General features: G+C 42.8%; 1 protein-coding gene across 3 annotated transcripts in view; it reads left to right on the top strand.

Moving 5' to 3' along the window:
• LOC126202891 (protein diaphanous) overlaps positions 1-16,641 on the top strand; it is a 372,908-nt gene that overhangs the window by 185,203 nt on the left and 171,064 nt on the right. The gene's annotated exons all lie outside the window — the stretch shown is intronic.

The following is a 16,641-nucleotide window of genomic DNA, read 5'->3' as shown; positions in this document are numbered from 1 at the left end:
TGTGTGTGTGTGGAGAGAGAGAGAGAGAGAGAGAGAGAGATTTTAAAAACAAATTTCGAGGGATCATAAAGCTAATAACAACAAACCAGTTTGGGTAAGAAAGCAGGATTATAAAAAAACTACTAATTTTTCTTTTACTTACCCTAAAAGTCGGAGTTGCGGGAAGATGATGATTAGGGAATTACATTCTGAGTACTTTTTACGACTGGCTTATTGTTACAACAATAACAGCTCCATATTTTCATTCTAAGCACCCAGACAGAATGAAATACTTATACTTTTAGCTAACAATTTCTAAAGCCGAGAAAATACGACACGAGAGATTTCTCAGCCGTCTCCCCCACTAATAATTAAACGAAATTCTTCATATGGCTCTGCAGAAAATTCTCTCCTGGTCTCGAAGTCCTGCTGATACTAACTTCAAAGAACTAAACCTCCAGAGAAATAACTGAGCGACTTTGCCTCATTTCCGTTACGTAAGAAAAGTGTTTTGAGGTAATCCATCAAAAAAAAATGGTTCAAATGGCTCTGAGCACTATGGGACTTACCATCTGTGGTCATCAGTCCCCTAGAACTTAGAACTACTTAAACCTAACTAACCTAAGGACATCACACACATCCATGCCCGAGGCAGGATTCGAACCTGCGACCGTAGCAGTCGCGCGGTTCCGGACTGAGCGCCTAGAACCGCGAGACCACCGCGGCCGGCAGGTAATCCATCATCTGTTAAATTTTGCACAAGTAATACCCAAACACAAGCATAGCTGATTCGTGCTTGCAAATACGTAACCTGCTTTGTTTACATTAAGTACAAAGTTGGATCGTCATTGAGTGTATTCTGCAAAAATGTGGCGGAGTCATTAAACCAAATTAAATTGAAAGGAATTGTGAAGGTACGGCCAGATATTGGCTGTAATCGCTACATGATTGCATCTACAATTCCAGCGTTAATCGTTATAGTAGCGCGACGGAAACGTCTTATTTTCAATCGATATATGTTACTGTAACCGAACTTCCTTGTGTGTCCCTCTTTTTAAAAAGAGAAGGTTGTTAAATTTTGTATTACGTAAGCCCCGTCGTATTTTCAGGCAGTGAAATTATCTGGCGAGTATGTTGTGTTCGAAGAGGGCAGGACGTTGTCGTGTGTGTGTGTGTGTGTGTGTGTGTGTGTGTGTGTGTGTGTGTGTGTGGTACTATCTGAGTAAATCCACAAGTGCTGTCACTGAAGCGCGTTCATGAGGGAGCTATTACGGTGGGGGGGGGGGGGGGGAGGCTTTGAATCGGGTAAGTAAACGCTAAGATTCTGCATTTATTTTATATGATACCACATATTTTCAAACACATGTTGAAGGCCATTCTTTTGACCATTAATTTCTATTCCCTGTAGAAATACTTACGGTGTGCATAATTTGACGTTGTAGGTTTAATTTGGGGGCCGAATGATGTTTAGGGCAGATAATGAAAGTCTTCTAATCAAAATGATCCTCTTGTGGTACCTGTAATCATCTTGGATGAGAAACGGAGGGGGAATAATATTTTTATATTGAGTTCGTTCGATTGTGTTACAAAATACATCATCTTCACTTAACTATTGCGACGATAGGAAGAGAAATAGGCAACAATATCTACGAGATCTGCCCCCGTGAAGTACTGCGCCAACGACAGAGCCGGAATAGCAATCTGATGCCGAAATCGTTACGCCATGTGTGTCGAGGTGATTATCCTGAAGGCATCTTCTGCATCAAATCGAACTGTTGCAACAATGTTGTGGTTGGGTGAACCGTTAATTTGTTCCATATGTCTTATTACGATCACTAAGTGGGAAGAGCACTGACTAAGAAATAGGTTCCGGGACTCAACTTTCGCTCGGCGCTCGCTTTTTTGACCTATATTTACTGTTCGGCCTTTCATTAACTTTCTGAATATATTTTGAGAATGGAACGCGATAATTTGCAAATGACAAACTGTCCTGTCCGTTAAGCCGTATTCCCAAGGAGAGAGGGGGGTGTTTTATGAAGTGCAAGCATGTGCTGAAGGTGGAAAATACGGTTCAAATGGCTCTGAGCACTATGGGACTTAATATCTGAGGTCATCAATCCCCTAGACTTAGAACTACTTAAACCTAACTAACCTAAGGACATCACACACATCCATGCCCGAAGCAGGATTCGAACCTGCGACCGTAGCGGTCGCGCGGTTCCAGATTGAAGCGCCTAGAACCGCTCATCTACACGGCCGGCCTGAAATTACGGGGCAAGTTAATATTTATGCGGGGCTATCTACGCTCATACTGAAAATCTCTTGTGAATGTTTGTGATGAAATTTATGGTTCGGATATAAATGTGAGGAGGCCCAACACCGCCATTCGAAGACACCTCTATTATCACTAATTTCTCCTGGTGAAAATTCTGTAATATTTATCTTCTTCCGCAAGACAGTGTTCCCTCGGAAGAAGCCAATCATTAATTCCGTTAAGACATAACCTCACAAACTTTTCTCAGATTGCCGGCCGGTGTGGCCGTGCGGTTCTAGACGCTTCAGTCTGGAACCGCGTGACCGCTACGGTCGCAGGTTCGAATCCTGCCTCTGGCATGGATGTGTGTGACGTCCTTAGGTTAGTTAGGTTTAAGTAGTTCTAAGTTCTAGGGGACTGATGACCACAGATGTTAAGTCCCATAGTGCTCAGAGCCATTTGAACCATATTTTCTCAGATTACTTAGGCTGCCGTACAGTCGTAAGGCGAGAAAGATTTGCAGTATAGAAATGTATAAACAGTGCCTTTTATCACAAAACATGTCGTGTGTTTGTGATTATAACCTATATGTGACGACGTTACTCTCATAAGAAAATGCTGCTGTAATGGTTTTATCGACAAGATGATGATTAGTACGGATCGAAACTACTCGCCGTAATAAAGGTATATTTTTACATTGCAATTTATAGTGTTCTCGAATTGCGTTCTGTAAATTTAATGATACACTTAGAGTACCTCTTGGGTTGAATCAGAAAGCTGTTCTCGCCGGAGTAACAAGTGAGTAAATGGCTACGCATACTGTGTATGCGGGCGGGGAGGAGGACACAGAGGGCGTCTTGTAAACGAAATGTTTTTTATTACATGTTCCAGCTTCATGTCATACAAATGGTGTTTTCGCGGGAAAACAAGTAGCTACAAGTTGTTTACGCAAGTGATACGTAGGCTGCAAAGTTAAAGTTATCGGTAAGCCGGAAGCTAATCAGTGCACTGTATGGTAGCAGCTGCAGCTCACTAGCAGTGTGGCAGCACGGATCAGGACGACGAAGTGTGTCGTCTAGTGAATGAGAACCCATCCACAACTCAGCGGTTGACTAGGTACATACCTTTTGGAGGCTACGGTCGGTTCTGTAATATTTTTATCTCTATCACCTCCTTCACTTCCGGCAATATCTGTTTATGAGAAGAATACTTCCAGTGAGGTTTGTAGTCACGTTAAATGTCATGTGCTCATACAAATAACGCCCACTAGCGTAAGTTACACCATATGAGATAGCAAACGAATTCTGTAAATTGGTGTAAGAATATTTGCTTGGGGGGGGGAGGAGATAAAGTATGTTATCTTGTACGAAAGCCATCGACATATGTAGATATAACTTCAGGCATGCCCCAGGGAAGTGTCTTCATGCTGTATATTAATGACCTTGCAGACAGTATTAATAGTAACCCGAGACTTTCTGCAGATGAAGCAGTTATCTGTGATGAAGTATTGTCTGAAAAAAAAAGAAGTCAAATCTCGATAATACTTCAAAGTCTTGCAAAGATTAGTATCTTGCTTCACATGTAAAATTGTACACTTCACTAAACGCAAAAGCGTAGCATCTTTTGAATATATACAAATCGATCACAGTGAAAATCAATCAACTCTACAAGAAACCTCGGTGTAATAGTGCGAATATGAAATGGAATGACCTCATCGTGACATACTTTGGTTCAATGGTTCGATGCTGGGTAAATGCTATCAGGCTACAAAATAGATTGCTTACAAAACGCTAGTGTGACCCTACCAAGAGTATTGCCCAAGTATGGGGAGACTCGTTCACGTTAGACTAAATCAGGATATTAAACTGGTATTAAAAGGACAGCATGAATAGTCACAGGTTTGTTTGATCGACGAGAGACCGTCGGTTAAAGAAGACGTCGACTATTGCGCAAAAGTCTAATTAACAAAGTTTCAATAATCAGTATTTAGTTGGGAATATGCTACAAACACGTACTTATTGCTTCCGTAAGGACCGCGAAGACATGCTTAGACTAATTAGAACGCGTATAGAGCCATTTAAGCATTCATTCTTCCCACCCTACATGCGCGAATGGATTTCGAGTAACTCGTACAGTGATTAGTGCCTTCTGCCAAGCACTTCATAGTGGTTTGCAAATTTAGATTTTGAATTTAGCTATCAGTTAAGAAGTCAGAGGACGGCAACGGCATACTATCTCTGAAAGAACGAGGTTTAACACAGTAATAATAATAATAATAATAATAATAATAATATTATATAGATGCATGCCGTCACCCGAACCGTTTCTACACACTGTGCGTGAACAGCGTCGCTGGCCGTCAAGACAGAACTGGAGGACGTGCGGCGGTGAAGCTGACTGGACACTCCTTGTGCGGCGCCGTTTCTTCTGTCGTGCCGCGCGGACGGAGGCAAGAAAAGGGCCTAGCAGCTCGCTGACGGCGCCTTTGCGGTGTAAACAAGTTTTGTTCATCTCCTAAAAGGATCGCTTACCCAAGAAACGACACTGCTTACTGCCAGACATCTCGGCGGCAGGTGTTGAAACAGTGGTCACGTCCCACCCGCCTGCCTTCCTTTCTTTCTTTCTTCCTTCCTTCCTTACACAATTAGCTATTATGCCTGCTATTAGGTTAAAAAAAAACTACGTGTAGTTTGCTCGTTCTGTATATATTTGAACACCGGGAGAATTCGCAGCAGCTTTTAGGACGACAGCTGGCGCTGACGCTACAGCTACAGCTTGATTTACCAGCATTTTCCTATTTACCACAGTAACATTAAGACAACTGATGTTCGTCGCTAGGATTTCGCCGATAGTGTTGTGCAAGCGCACACGGCACTTTCCTCTTTACCGTGCGCCTATCCTTCTGACAGTGGAAGCGAGCTTCACCTATCGAAGCTCAGCACAGTGACAATCACGGGGAGAATAACAAGCTGCGCTTTTCTCATGCTCTACGGAAGTAGTAACCGTTGTAGTATGGCTATGGTACACGCAATTTTTAGACCACCAGCCTTCTCAGCGACCGGTCACAAAACACTCTTGCCCCTTAGTCGACTTCTGTCACCTTTAGCCAATCCAAAACTAGGGAGTGCCCGTTCAGGACGTTGTGAACAAACTACAGATGATAGTTCAGACAGAAGTAGCAACGAGTTAAGATTTACTGCATTGGATAAAAAAATCTCTTATTATTCAAGCGGCAAGCTCATCATCAGATCATAATTTCTCTCCATCTCTCAGTCCAGAACTAGAACTGTGGTATTGGAGAAAACAACTGGTTTTAAAGAAAATGTACTGAAGTATGCACCATAATGAATCGAGGAAATTAAAAATTTATAAGGTGTCCCAGCAGGGATAGTCTATTCAGGCGGTGATGAGAACGATCATTCGTAGCAAAGAGCCTAGTAAGCATGGGCTCTAAAATGCATACCTTAAGAGTTGTGAGCGCTTGTTCATCTCCGCTACTGTGAATTCCATCTCTTCTACTGAACATGTGCTCATAGCTCCTACGGTATGCATTTTAGACCCCATATTTACTAGACTTTTTTTTTTTCTTTTCTGTTCCACACTGCCTCCTATCAAAAGATTGAAAAGCAAAGAGCTTGCGGTAGAAGACATTTGTTTTACAGAATCGAAGTAAGAACTGCTCATAGCTCTTACGGCATGCATTTAGGGCCTGTTTACTAGACTTTTTTGCTTCGAATAATCGCTATTGTCGTATCCCTAAATATCGACTATTCCCCTCTGGGGAAACCCTCTGTTAATTCGGTGATAAACAAATGCAGTCCGCCACCTGCTCTTTTGACTAACTGCTTAACTCGGAAACGAAATAGTTTTCTTTTTTCTCCGTCATCATGATCATAATGTGGCGTAATCACGCCTGTAATATATTTGACTTCTATGTAGCCTGAACAGTGCTTTGCTAGTCAGCGACTGTTACTTGCTGATCAAGCACATACAGAAAATACGTTGTTACAAATAAATTTATGAGTAACTTAAATGAAACACATTTATGATGCTTATTGTTCCTGCAGGTCGACAGTGCATATTCGTTGTACGCGTAGTCTTGCACTAGTTTTTTCATGTTGTCGCTGGTCACTCTTCAGACAGGAATGATAAAGTTTTCTGATGATCGCGCGAATATGTCTTGCAAATCGCCTACGTATAACGCCCAAGGCGAGAGCGTTTTTCCTCACAATCGACTTACCATTTGGCGCCCGCCCCCACCCCACATTGTCCTCGTATACTTTCACTCGTGTCAGTTTTCGCTACTAAATGTGATGGACACCATATACAAACGTTGCACTTGACTGTCTCTGGTGCCCTTCTCAGCGTGGCGTGCAAAAGCGGTCGCGCGTGTCGTATGGACCTTAAACCGTCCTTGCGTAACTGCCCCTGTGTCAGTAATACCGAGCGCACTCTTTCTTTCTTTTGCGACTGCCTTTTCCGGCATTGTGCGCAGGGTCGGCAGGGTTAAGTACAGATTTGGCATGTTAATTTTTGAAGGTGTGGCCGGATGCCCTTCCTGCCGCCACCCCATACCCCCCCCGGACGGAATTAGTGTACCCCAGTTGCCTGCGTCTAGTGTAAATCGTGAAATAGTGTGAATGCGCTTCAGATGTCTGCGAGTCGTGTAACTGAGGCGGGACGTGGGGACCAGCCGGCATTCACCTAGGAGGATGTGGAAAGCCGCCTAAAAACCACATCCAGGCTGGCCGGCACACCGGCCGTCGTCGTTAATCCGCCGGGCGGATTCGATCCGGGGCCGGCGCGCCTACCCGAGTCCAGGAAGCAGCGCGTTAGCGCGCTCGGCTACCGTGGCGGGTCTAATACCGAGCGCACTCTGTTTTACTAAAAAGAAAATTTAGTCGTAATCTTTGTGATTAATGATTGTTGTCACCCTTGACCACCTAACACACCGACTATGCGACGTACGATAGAGGTGATAATGTGCAACAGTTCCGCTCAAAGTCGTAGATATGCGTTAACTTTCAGACTTCAAGACAGCTAAAAACTGTTTGTCTGGATAATTCTGGTAAGAAAATTTGTTACTTTTAGTAATTTTGTTTGTTTATTGTTTATTTATTGTTTGTCTATTTCATTCGCACAACTCTTGATAAATCAAGAAATTCAGAAATTAATGTGTTGAAAGACGCCAAACGCTGACCAAGAGACTAACTGTAACTTACTCTACTACTCGCATTGTATGCCTACATGTCTCGGAGTGTTGGGGGAGTTGTTAGCCTGCATCCTGTGTTCCAGTGTTTTGGCCAACATGACTCATTCGCTGAATTCAAATTTAGCACTAGTTTCACATTTAGTTCGTCCATTATGTCGTTATTTGGTACGTTATCTAATAGGTTAATCTTATCAAAATCTTTGGAAATTTTGTGTCTGCTACTTGAATTTAGTTTTCATCCTGGTCATGAATGTTTCGTGTTTCAGAACCATACATGAATTATGGAATAACCATTATTTTATAAAATTCTAGTTCTTTCTGTTTTGATGTTTTATTCTTTAAGGTTCTTATTATTATTTCTGAAATTAATAGGAGGTTCTCTTCGATTTCGAGTAGTTGAGAGACACATCATCACTGAAAAAATAGTACTCTTCGAATCTATGGCGACATTGTCATCGATAGTATTGATGCTTAATGACTTTCCTTAATTATCGAACAATTCGGTTACGGTAGGCATCCCAGTAAATTCTAAGTTTTAGCGAAGTAAATGTAAGGCTATCTCCAACTGTTGTGCCAAAGGCCATGTCATGGTTGTTGGTATAGGACGTATTGTGTTTACTGGAAGCCGTTTGGAGACAAATCGAGTGAAAGTATAGTAAACGTAACCATAGTCACCATTTTTACGGCCACGATTCGTTGACAAGCGCTTACTCTAATTTTTTAAAAGGATAATTAGATCGCCTTTGACTGTCGAACTCGAAATTACTATAACGGAATTTATGAAAGAGTAGTTTCACAATTAAAGGCTACCATGATGTCAGAAAGAGGTATATGGCGCGAACTCCAGTGACGAAAAGTTAATCGTTGGAAATTTGTGCAATAATGGGAAAGTTGACGTACGGTACTATTTTTTTACAAAGGATGATCAAAAACTATTAATCCTTTTCTATAGGATTTTTTCCGCCACATGCACTGGCTGTCTCCATTTTGCACGGTATCGTGCCATGTCGTATTTAACTTTTCCAGCCCTCAAGCAGCTTTGTAACATGTCTGTTCAACTCTGCCATCGACCTCCATTGTATAACAGCCTATCTATGCAGTTGTTATATCTTGTGCACATTGCATATATCCGAACCACCGTACTTGGTGCCCTTTGTTTCCCTGTGTTTTCGCACTCCCGAAGCGTTTACTGTCACCGTTTGAAACGTGCTCCAGATGACACCAACGGTTTTCATGAAGAACGTCAGGCTTTAAATTCTGCCATCAGAGCGGATGAATGTTTCCTTTTTCCATCGCCGGACTGCCATGGAGCATCAAGTTCTGTACACTCCTCACTGCCCTCGCTTTCCGATTTCTCGACTCACGTCATCTTTCCGCGCCAGAGCGCGCCTTGACGTCACCCGCTCTTGCCTTCCACCGTGACAGCTGACAAGAGCACACGCTGTTCCGTGCGCCCAGCTTCCTTGTTTCAACGTAATTGTCAGTGAATTTCGGCCGCTCCGTAAATATTTTCAGTTACGGATCTCTCTGCGAAATGCCCACTACCATTCAACACAGATGAAACGTTTCCAATTTACATTGCTCTGTTAGTTCGTTCCGTGTATATTTTTAATTCTTCAGAGATGCAAACGTTGTTGTCAGTCTTTCAGAGGCTGTTATTAATCCTACACGTTGTCACGGTGTCCATTGCTGATTAGCGTCGTTATTCATATGGCGCACAAATTAACTATGAATTTAAAGATACTTTTTTATGTATAAAGAGCTCTAGGACTTAACCTTGAGCTGAAGAGGGACGCGTAATTTATTCCAGTATCTGAATTCCTTTTGTGCATTGGCTGCATCCAATAATGTTGCACGATCCTTCAGTAATGTCTTCTGTCAAGAGGTCAATGAAAAAGTATGCCTGGTGCAAGAATGGTTAAAAGCACACAATGTGCAACATTCAAAACTCTTCGTATCTCAAGCCTATTAACAGCTTATGGCATTTCGCAGACGGGCATCTCCGATCTTTCGATGCGACACGGGAACTGTATGCAGCATGCTTGACCATACGGACGATCTTCAGCTAACGCGTGACTACAGTGCTTCTGAGGCAGAGATTGAGGGCTAGCCCAGAATTTACCTAAAGGGGTGTGGGCGAACTGCTTAATAAACCACACTTGGACTGACCGTGGTAGCAGGGTCACTAGACCGTCACACGGATTCTGGTTCACCTTCCTGTTCGTAAACTAGCGCGTTGCGTGTTAATCTTGAAACCTTGTCCTTCCTTTATTTTCTATTCTCCTAATGTCGACATTAAATTCTAAATTTGTAAATCCTCTCAGTGCTTGGGTAGACTCAGGATGTAGATCGAATTATTTCCTAATAACCATCTGTTGTGTATTAAAAATGAGTAACTTATCAAGCGTCAGTATACTTTTTTTCGTAGTGACCAAACATAATTTTTAACCCTATTACTTATTCACACCAAAGTATGTTTGAGATCACGGACCGCAATTGACGATACGGTCGCTAAGGACCTTTGTTTGATCAAGCGTCACCAAGCGAAATTGTTCAGTGATTAAGGCATTCAGGAGGAACCGGGTTCAAGTCCTCGCCCAGACTGAGGCCTTTTGTGGTCACTCACCATTTCAAATATTGCCTAATAAATGAAATGGCCAATTTCCTTCGTTATCATTTCCAATCCATCCTTTTACTCCACTTCTAATTATCTTATCTTTAAACAAACTAGAGTTCATTTTGTTGTGTGTTTCAGGAAACTGACATCCCGTGATCCTTTACATTTGACACTTATGCATGATAAGTAAGCCAATCGTACGTAGCATGGAACAACTTTCTCTTCTTCTTCTAGAACAGTCTGTGGGGTTCAAGGTTAGTCCTCCAAGTACTGTAACGTGTATCTGTCGATACATTACTCACTTCTACTACATTGGTCATAATAAGTTTTCTAAGCCATCTGTCCTTGTGTAGGAGGGTCCTGTTGAGCTTAGTCGCTTGCAGTTACCGAACGTTATTTGACGGAGCATAATAGCAATGAAATCCAGCTGTCTCGCCGTCAGATGCAGTCGGAAACTGGAAGTCGACCAGCACACTCCTGAACGGTCTGCAACGTAGAGTCAACACACACAATTGTTATATGCGGTGTACTAACTGTCCCCCTGACGATCAAGTCGATGTGGTTCGTCTTTGGGATGCAAATCACTTACTTTGGAGAGACTGAGAGTAGCTGTCAAGTGACCTTCGACGTATGAACTGCTAATGGCAGCAGTCTCTGTAAGCTTGCTTTCAGTATGCTTGGCAACTAGCTATAAACCTTCCATGTAGGAACTAGTTGCGACGAAGGAAAACCAGCTTTCCTGTTCTAAATTTATCGCTTGCGACAGAATAAGACACAAGCGTTCGTTACGGCTCTTGATGGTCTTATCGGCATGATATATCTTTGTCGGATGTACGATAAATAGTAGGACAGACAGAACAGTTCCCTCTGGGGAAAAAACTTCTTTTTTACCTTCGTTTGTAATACAGCTATTGCTGATAAGTGATCTTTGAAAACAGGTGTTGTATATGATATGGTTCAAATGGCTCTGAGCACTATGGGACTTAACATCTGGTCATCAGTCCCCTAGAACTTAGAACTACTTAAACCTAACTAACCTAAGGACATCACACACATCCATGCCCGAGGCAGGATTCGAACCTGCGACCGTAGCAGTCTCGCGGTTCAGGACTGAGCGCCTAGAACCGCTAGACCACCGCGGCCGGCTGTTGTATATGACGTATTCGTTGATTGAACTTTCGTGCCAAATTCAAACGGTGTGCTGAAAGGAAATGAATATACGTACTTGCGTTTCTCGGACAACGTTCTAGCGCTCAATTGATATGACGGCGTCAGCGAACGCCAAAGGTGCAGTTTCGAGTCTGTCTGGTTTCATCTGCCGGGACAATGCAAAGCTTCTATTACACCACAACACTCAGCTCAACTTCGAAATTTTCATTCATGCTTATGGCTTTGCACCCCGTCCATCAACGCCCTTCCAACTCATGCCAAGTCCCAGAGGTTTCATATTGTATTTCTGGAAGACCTTTTTTCCTGAATACCAAACATGTGAGGACGCCGATTATAAAGAACTTTCAGCGTGTAACTGCAAGATTAATAGATAATCAAAATTAGAAAACATCGCATAATTGAATGCGGAACGTAAATGCCTGGGATAAATGATTAATCTGCTGTGGGCATGTAGCAGGAAATGCACAAAGAACTAACAGTGGTACAATGATACAATGAAAATTAATGAGGAGAGAGCTCTATGTGTACTCGCGAACCTGCGTTATAAACGGTTGTAACCTAAACTTCCGATGTCGCCCAGCGTTGACAACAGGTTAGTTTCCTTTGATCTGATGATGTTTGATTATCGTGGAATATCGTAGCAGTTGATACTGATTTGCGTCTTCGATAGCTAACGCCTACTGATCTGGGCCTCGGCCGCGCGCGTCATCCGGGAGGTTAGAGTCCTTCCTCGGGCATGGGTGTGTGTGTGTGTTGTCCCTAGCGCCAGCGTAAGTTAAAGTTAGATTGAGTGGTATGTAAGCCTAGGGATCGATGACCTCAGCAATTTGGTCCCATAGGAACTTACCACAAATTAAAAAAAAAAATCTGAATCTTGTTATACTCTATTACCCACTGCATGATTAGAGATGGAAAGTACTTAAATCAAAAGAAATATCGTAGTCCGTTACACGTGTTCATAATTACTTAGGAGACGTAAGTCACACTATTCCAACTGGATGTTTTGTTGTATAAGGTCACACAATGATTCCAAAACCGATAGCTGACTCTCTGTAGCATTTTGCGTCATGTATACACGAATAATGTTGTCAGCAGTGGGCATCCGTTTTCAGCGCTTCTCTCTGGCAGAGTTGTCAAGTTGTCAGCGAGGGCGTGGGCACCTGTCCATGAGGAACTGTGCGGACCACTTGGAGCTCTCGTGGTCAACGCACAGATGCTGGCGAACAGCCCGGGGCGAGCGACCGTTGGTTCCTCGATTTGCCGGGCCGTTCCCTGACATTCTGGCCCACTTGTGTTGCCTACGTTTGGACATCTGCCAGTCGCTCCACGTACTCTTCACATCGCTGCGGCGGCTAGGGTCGTACAAGGAGTGCAGCCTTCCTTCATTCTTTAAGTCCATTTCCAATTCACATGTGCCGGTGTCCCCAGAATGTGCTGTGTATGCAGGCTCGGTTCGAAAACATTTTTCCAGACAAGGGACATATCATTTTGTCCCCTCCCTTAGAGTTTAGTTGTCTTTCCTTAGTTTCTTTGTAAGACCTTCAAAAATAAATCCAAGTTATGATCGTGGATATGAGTTTTTCTTACTTTTACTAAAAAGTACTACATAGACATTCCTATGTAACCCGTGGCAGTTTCGCTACTAATTACGATACAACCTTTGCGCAAATATTGTACTTGTGCTTCTCTGGCGGCCTGCTCAGCTCTGTGCCCCAAGCAACCGCTTGAACTTTAATCGGGCCTGTGCGTATTTAAGATTATTCGATGAACACCAGGGGATCATTAACTGAAAGTGAGAAATGGAGTATCTACAAAAGTGTAAAATACTTGAGTTCAAATCCTGAGGCACCAATGCGAACTTAAAAATGTGCACACACAACTCGGCTACCAGAGTATTATGACACACTAACAAGTGTTTTAACTGCATGGTATATATATTCGTTTTCATTCCTTCCAAGTGCGAGTAGGGCGGGCATTTGAAGAACTTTCTTTTCAGCCAAACATTCCAGCTGGCTGGGAGTAATGTAGAAGGATTTTCTATTGGGAATATTTGCAAGGGCATTTTCGGGTCCGGCGTTCGCCTAGTAACTGATAGGAACCTCTCTAAAAGCGTGAGCAAAACTGTAGGATTGGATCTATAATTAATTTTTCTGTGATAATGTCCATTGTCCCCCAAGATACAGATGCATCTATTATCAGTTTGTTATTGAATTTGCACTGGTGGTGTCCGTACAGTTATTTTGTATGCCGATATCTCATATCTTAGTCATCTGTTGCCATGAAACGTTTTCTCGTAGATTATCTACGAACGATAATGTCAGCTCTTCGCTTGAGCACGTGAAATTTTACATTTCTCTATTTTTAGTTTGGTCGTCTTCGAAGCACGTGTCTGTCTAGCAAGCACCCATTAGTTTCCCACCTTTAGCAGTGTCTATTTAACCTAACAACAGAAAAATCTCAAGAGAAGCTGTAGCCGTAGTGTGACAACAAAACATTATTTGCGAGATTCTGGGACAAGCTCCTGTCGGAGGTTTAACCCGAAAAGTTGCGCCGTGAACACACTTGAACAAAAATCAGTTGTATCTTAACTCTGGTAGTGTACTTTATCGTCGAGGTACGTTCTGACAGCTATGTTTTTACCTTCGCGCTTGAACGATAGTCGATTTGAGCACCTTTCAAAGCGGGCTTACTCAGGCTAAATAATTTTTGTCATGGTTTCTTTGCTGTTCTCCTAAAATCCAACTTTGCAACAGCATGATACGAACGTACCACGGAAGTGCTGTTTCCTTTTACCGTTCGCAATTTCGGATAAACAGTTCTTTCATAGCGCATTGATGTAATTCGGCCATAGGACATTTACTCAGCTTTCAACGTCTACTACCTCTGCCGCTTATGTGGAAATTCTTTTCACTACCGTCTGATATTCTTCTTTCCGTTGTTCAAACATATTCTACCTGTAATATTTCGGTCCATTAGAAGAATATCCTGTCCCTTTTCCCATGTGCTTCTCTTCGTCAGTTAACTTACAAATGTCAACAGCGAGACGTGAACACGTTTTGCTAGCGCTTGCCATGCTTATACTACAAAATAAGAGAAAGCAGGCATTTGTACGTGGTTGTGATTTCCCACGTGATGAAGGTTTTTGCAACGTCCAAGTCCATACGGTGATTTGGTGCGGTATATGTGGACATTTGTTTGCTTATAAGATTTCTGGTGTCTTCATGTATTCAGTAGGCCTTAAGCTGGTCTGAAACCGGTATGAATATGTGGAGTGTTGTTACACATTTGTACAGCTTCCCCGTAAACATTTGTGTTCAGGGGAGCTCACCGATGCCGATGCAGCTCTGCTCTCAGCTGAACCAATCGCATCCCAATTCCGACACAGCATCAGAGCCTTAACACAGCATTCTACTGTACCGCGATCTGGTGGCTCGTGGCGGAAGCTCCGTAACATCCGCTGTTGGTCCAGTGCAGTTACATAATCAGCGAGTGGCGTGCTGTTTTGACGGTGACATTAGCACTCCTGTCCCGCGTATTATGTTTTGGTCTCATGAGAATGAGACTTCGTTAAGCGTCGTTCCTTAATACAGTGTTATATTAGTGGAACCTGTTAGCGGAACGCCTAAGAAACAGGTTTGCAAAGACAAACACTACGTCAAGTAGATGGCGTAATTGTAGCTGAGGATAAGGGAGTCATAACCGGTGACTTTGTTACCATCCGTAATTCCTTTGCTGATAATTTTCAATACGGTTTCAGCAGTACTCCAAATTGTCAATAAAGGAATTACGAATGGTAACTGCCGGCAACCATACTAGATCAAAGATTTCGCACGGCTATTGAAGAAAACAGCACAAGCAACCCTCTCCTCAGAGCCAAAAAAAGATGACGCAGAATTTTGGACCAAGTATTCATATTTTACAGGTTATTGTAGGACAGTCATAGGCAAATATGACTAACTAAGGAAATTGGCCATCGATAATAACACCCACATAATAGGTCTCCAAGAATCCCATCTGCATTTAGAAAATGTAACAAAGGGTTAGGTTGCCGGATACAAAATGATCACCAGTACATGGTTCTCTTGTATATGTAAGAAATAGCCAGGAGATCAGTGGCATTTGAGTGATCACTCTGGAGCTGCTGTTTCAGTCTACAAACGACAGACCGTCCAAGTGGCCCACTCCAGTCTTAGCATCTGTACCTCAGTCGCGTATATACTTACACGATTTCAACATCCGTCACGCAACCTGGCGTTATAAAAACAATGATGAAAATGGAGAGAAATTAGTAAAATGGATAGAAGGAGAAAAACTCTTTATCGTAATTTTGACGTCAAAGAAATGAAAACCTTTCGATCTGCTAGATGACTCACTCATACCAATCCTAACCTGTGCTTTCTCTCCACTGATGAAAACACACTTCCTTTGAATCATACTAGAAATGTCTAGAAAGCTTCGCAAGAAGCTAGCACCGCCCCACAAAGATAAACACAGAGTTTGAGATACCTATTACAAGTTCCATTAACAAGCCAAGATGAAATTTCGGGCAAGGCAATTGAGATCATTATTCTCAGGTAGTTACAGCTACATAAGATGGAGAGCCACAAAAGTAGAAAACTAAAGAGAGATTTGTGTGAGTCATCATCGGTACATCCAAACGTAATATACCACAAGAGCTGAAGAAACATCACAACCCTTGCTGGGATGACACAAGAGAAGACATATATGCGTAATACTAACAGACTGAAAACCTTGATACTGGTAAAAGAATACTAGAACAGCCAAACGAAGCGAGTACACGTTAACTTTTGCTGTCCATCTTTCGCATTCCTTCGGTTTAATACTCCATCGACAACGTGCCTAAAGCCTAAGTGTGAACGAATTGGCATTTAGTTTCAGAATTCTGTTCCTCCCAGACGCGAGCCTTACTTCTGTGCTCCACCTTTTCTCGGTTTGACGCTTTTATTCGGACCGTTGGCAGGTGAAGCGCCCTCGGATGATCTAGTAGCGTACTGGCCGCGAATGACATATCTGCAGCTTCGAATTCCAGTTCCAAGTAGATATTGTAACCTGTAACAAGGATTCAGATTAGCGCATATTCCGTGATAGAAGGATCGCTAATGCTGGTATGTCTTGATATAGAGGTATGGCCTGATTTGTTTTTGTTTGAGCTCAGTAGATGCCGTATGAAAGACGTCTCATGCCAGCACTTACATCTTAAGACCTTTCGACCTGACCTGAACGGCGTTTGGCATTCGAGATTGTTCGGCCGTGCTTTGTCGCGCTCTTCACTGTGTAGCCAGCTATGGTATCTGCGCTAGATGTGACTCACGGCCATCTCTGCTCTAAACAAGTGGGCGACGTGCGTCGAGTGATCGATGAGCTCACGTATCGCTTAAGAGGCGGAAT

Source organism: Schistocerca nitens, chromosome 9 (assembly GCF_023898315.1).
Source record: "Schistocerca nitens isolate TAMUIC-IGC-003100 chromosome 9, iqSchNite1.1, whole genome shotgun sequence".
Lineage (NCBI taxonomy): Eukaryota > Metazoa > Arthropoda > Insecta > Orthoptera > Acrididae > Schistocerca > Schistocerca nitens.
Note: the sequence above shows the minus strand (reverse complement) of the source record. Positions and strands in the feature narration are given on the sequence as shown.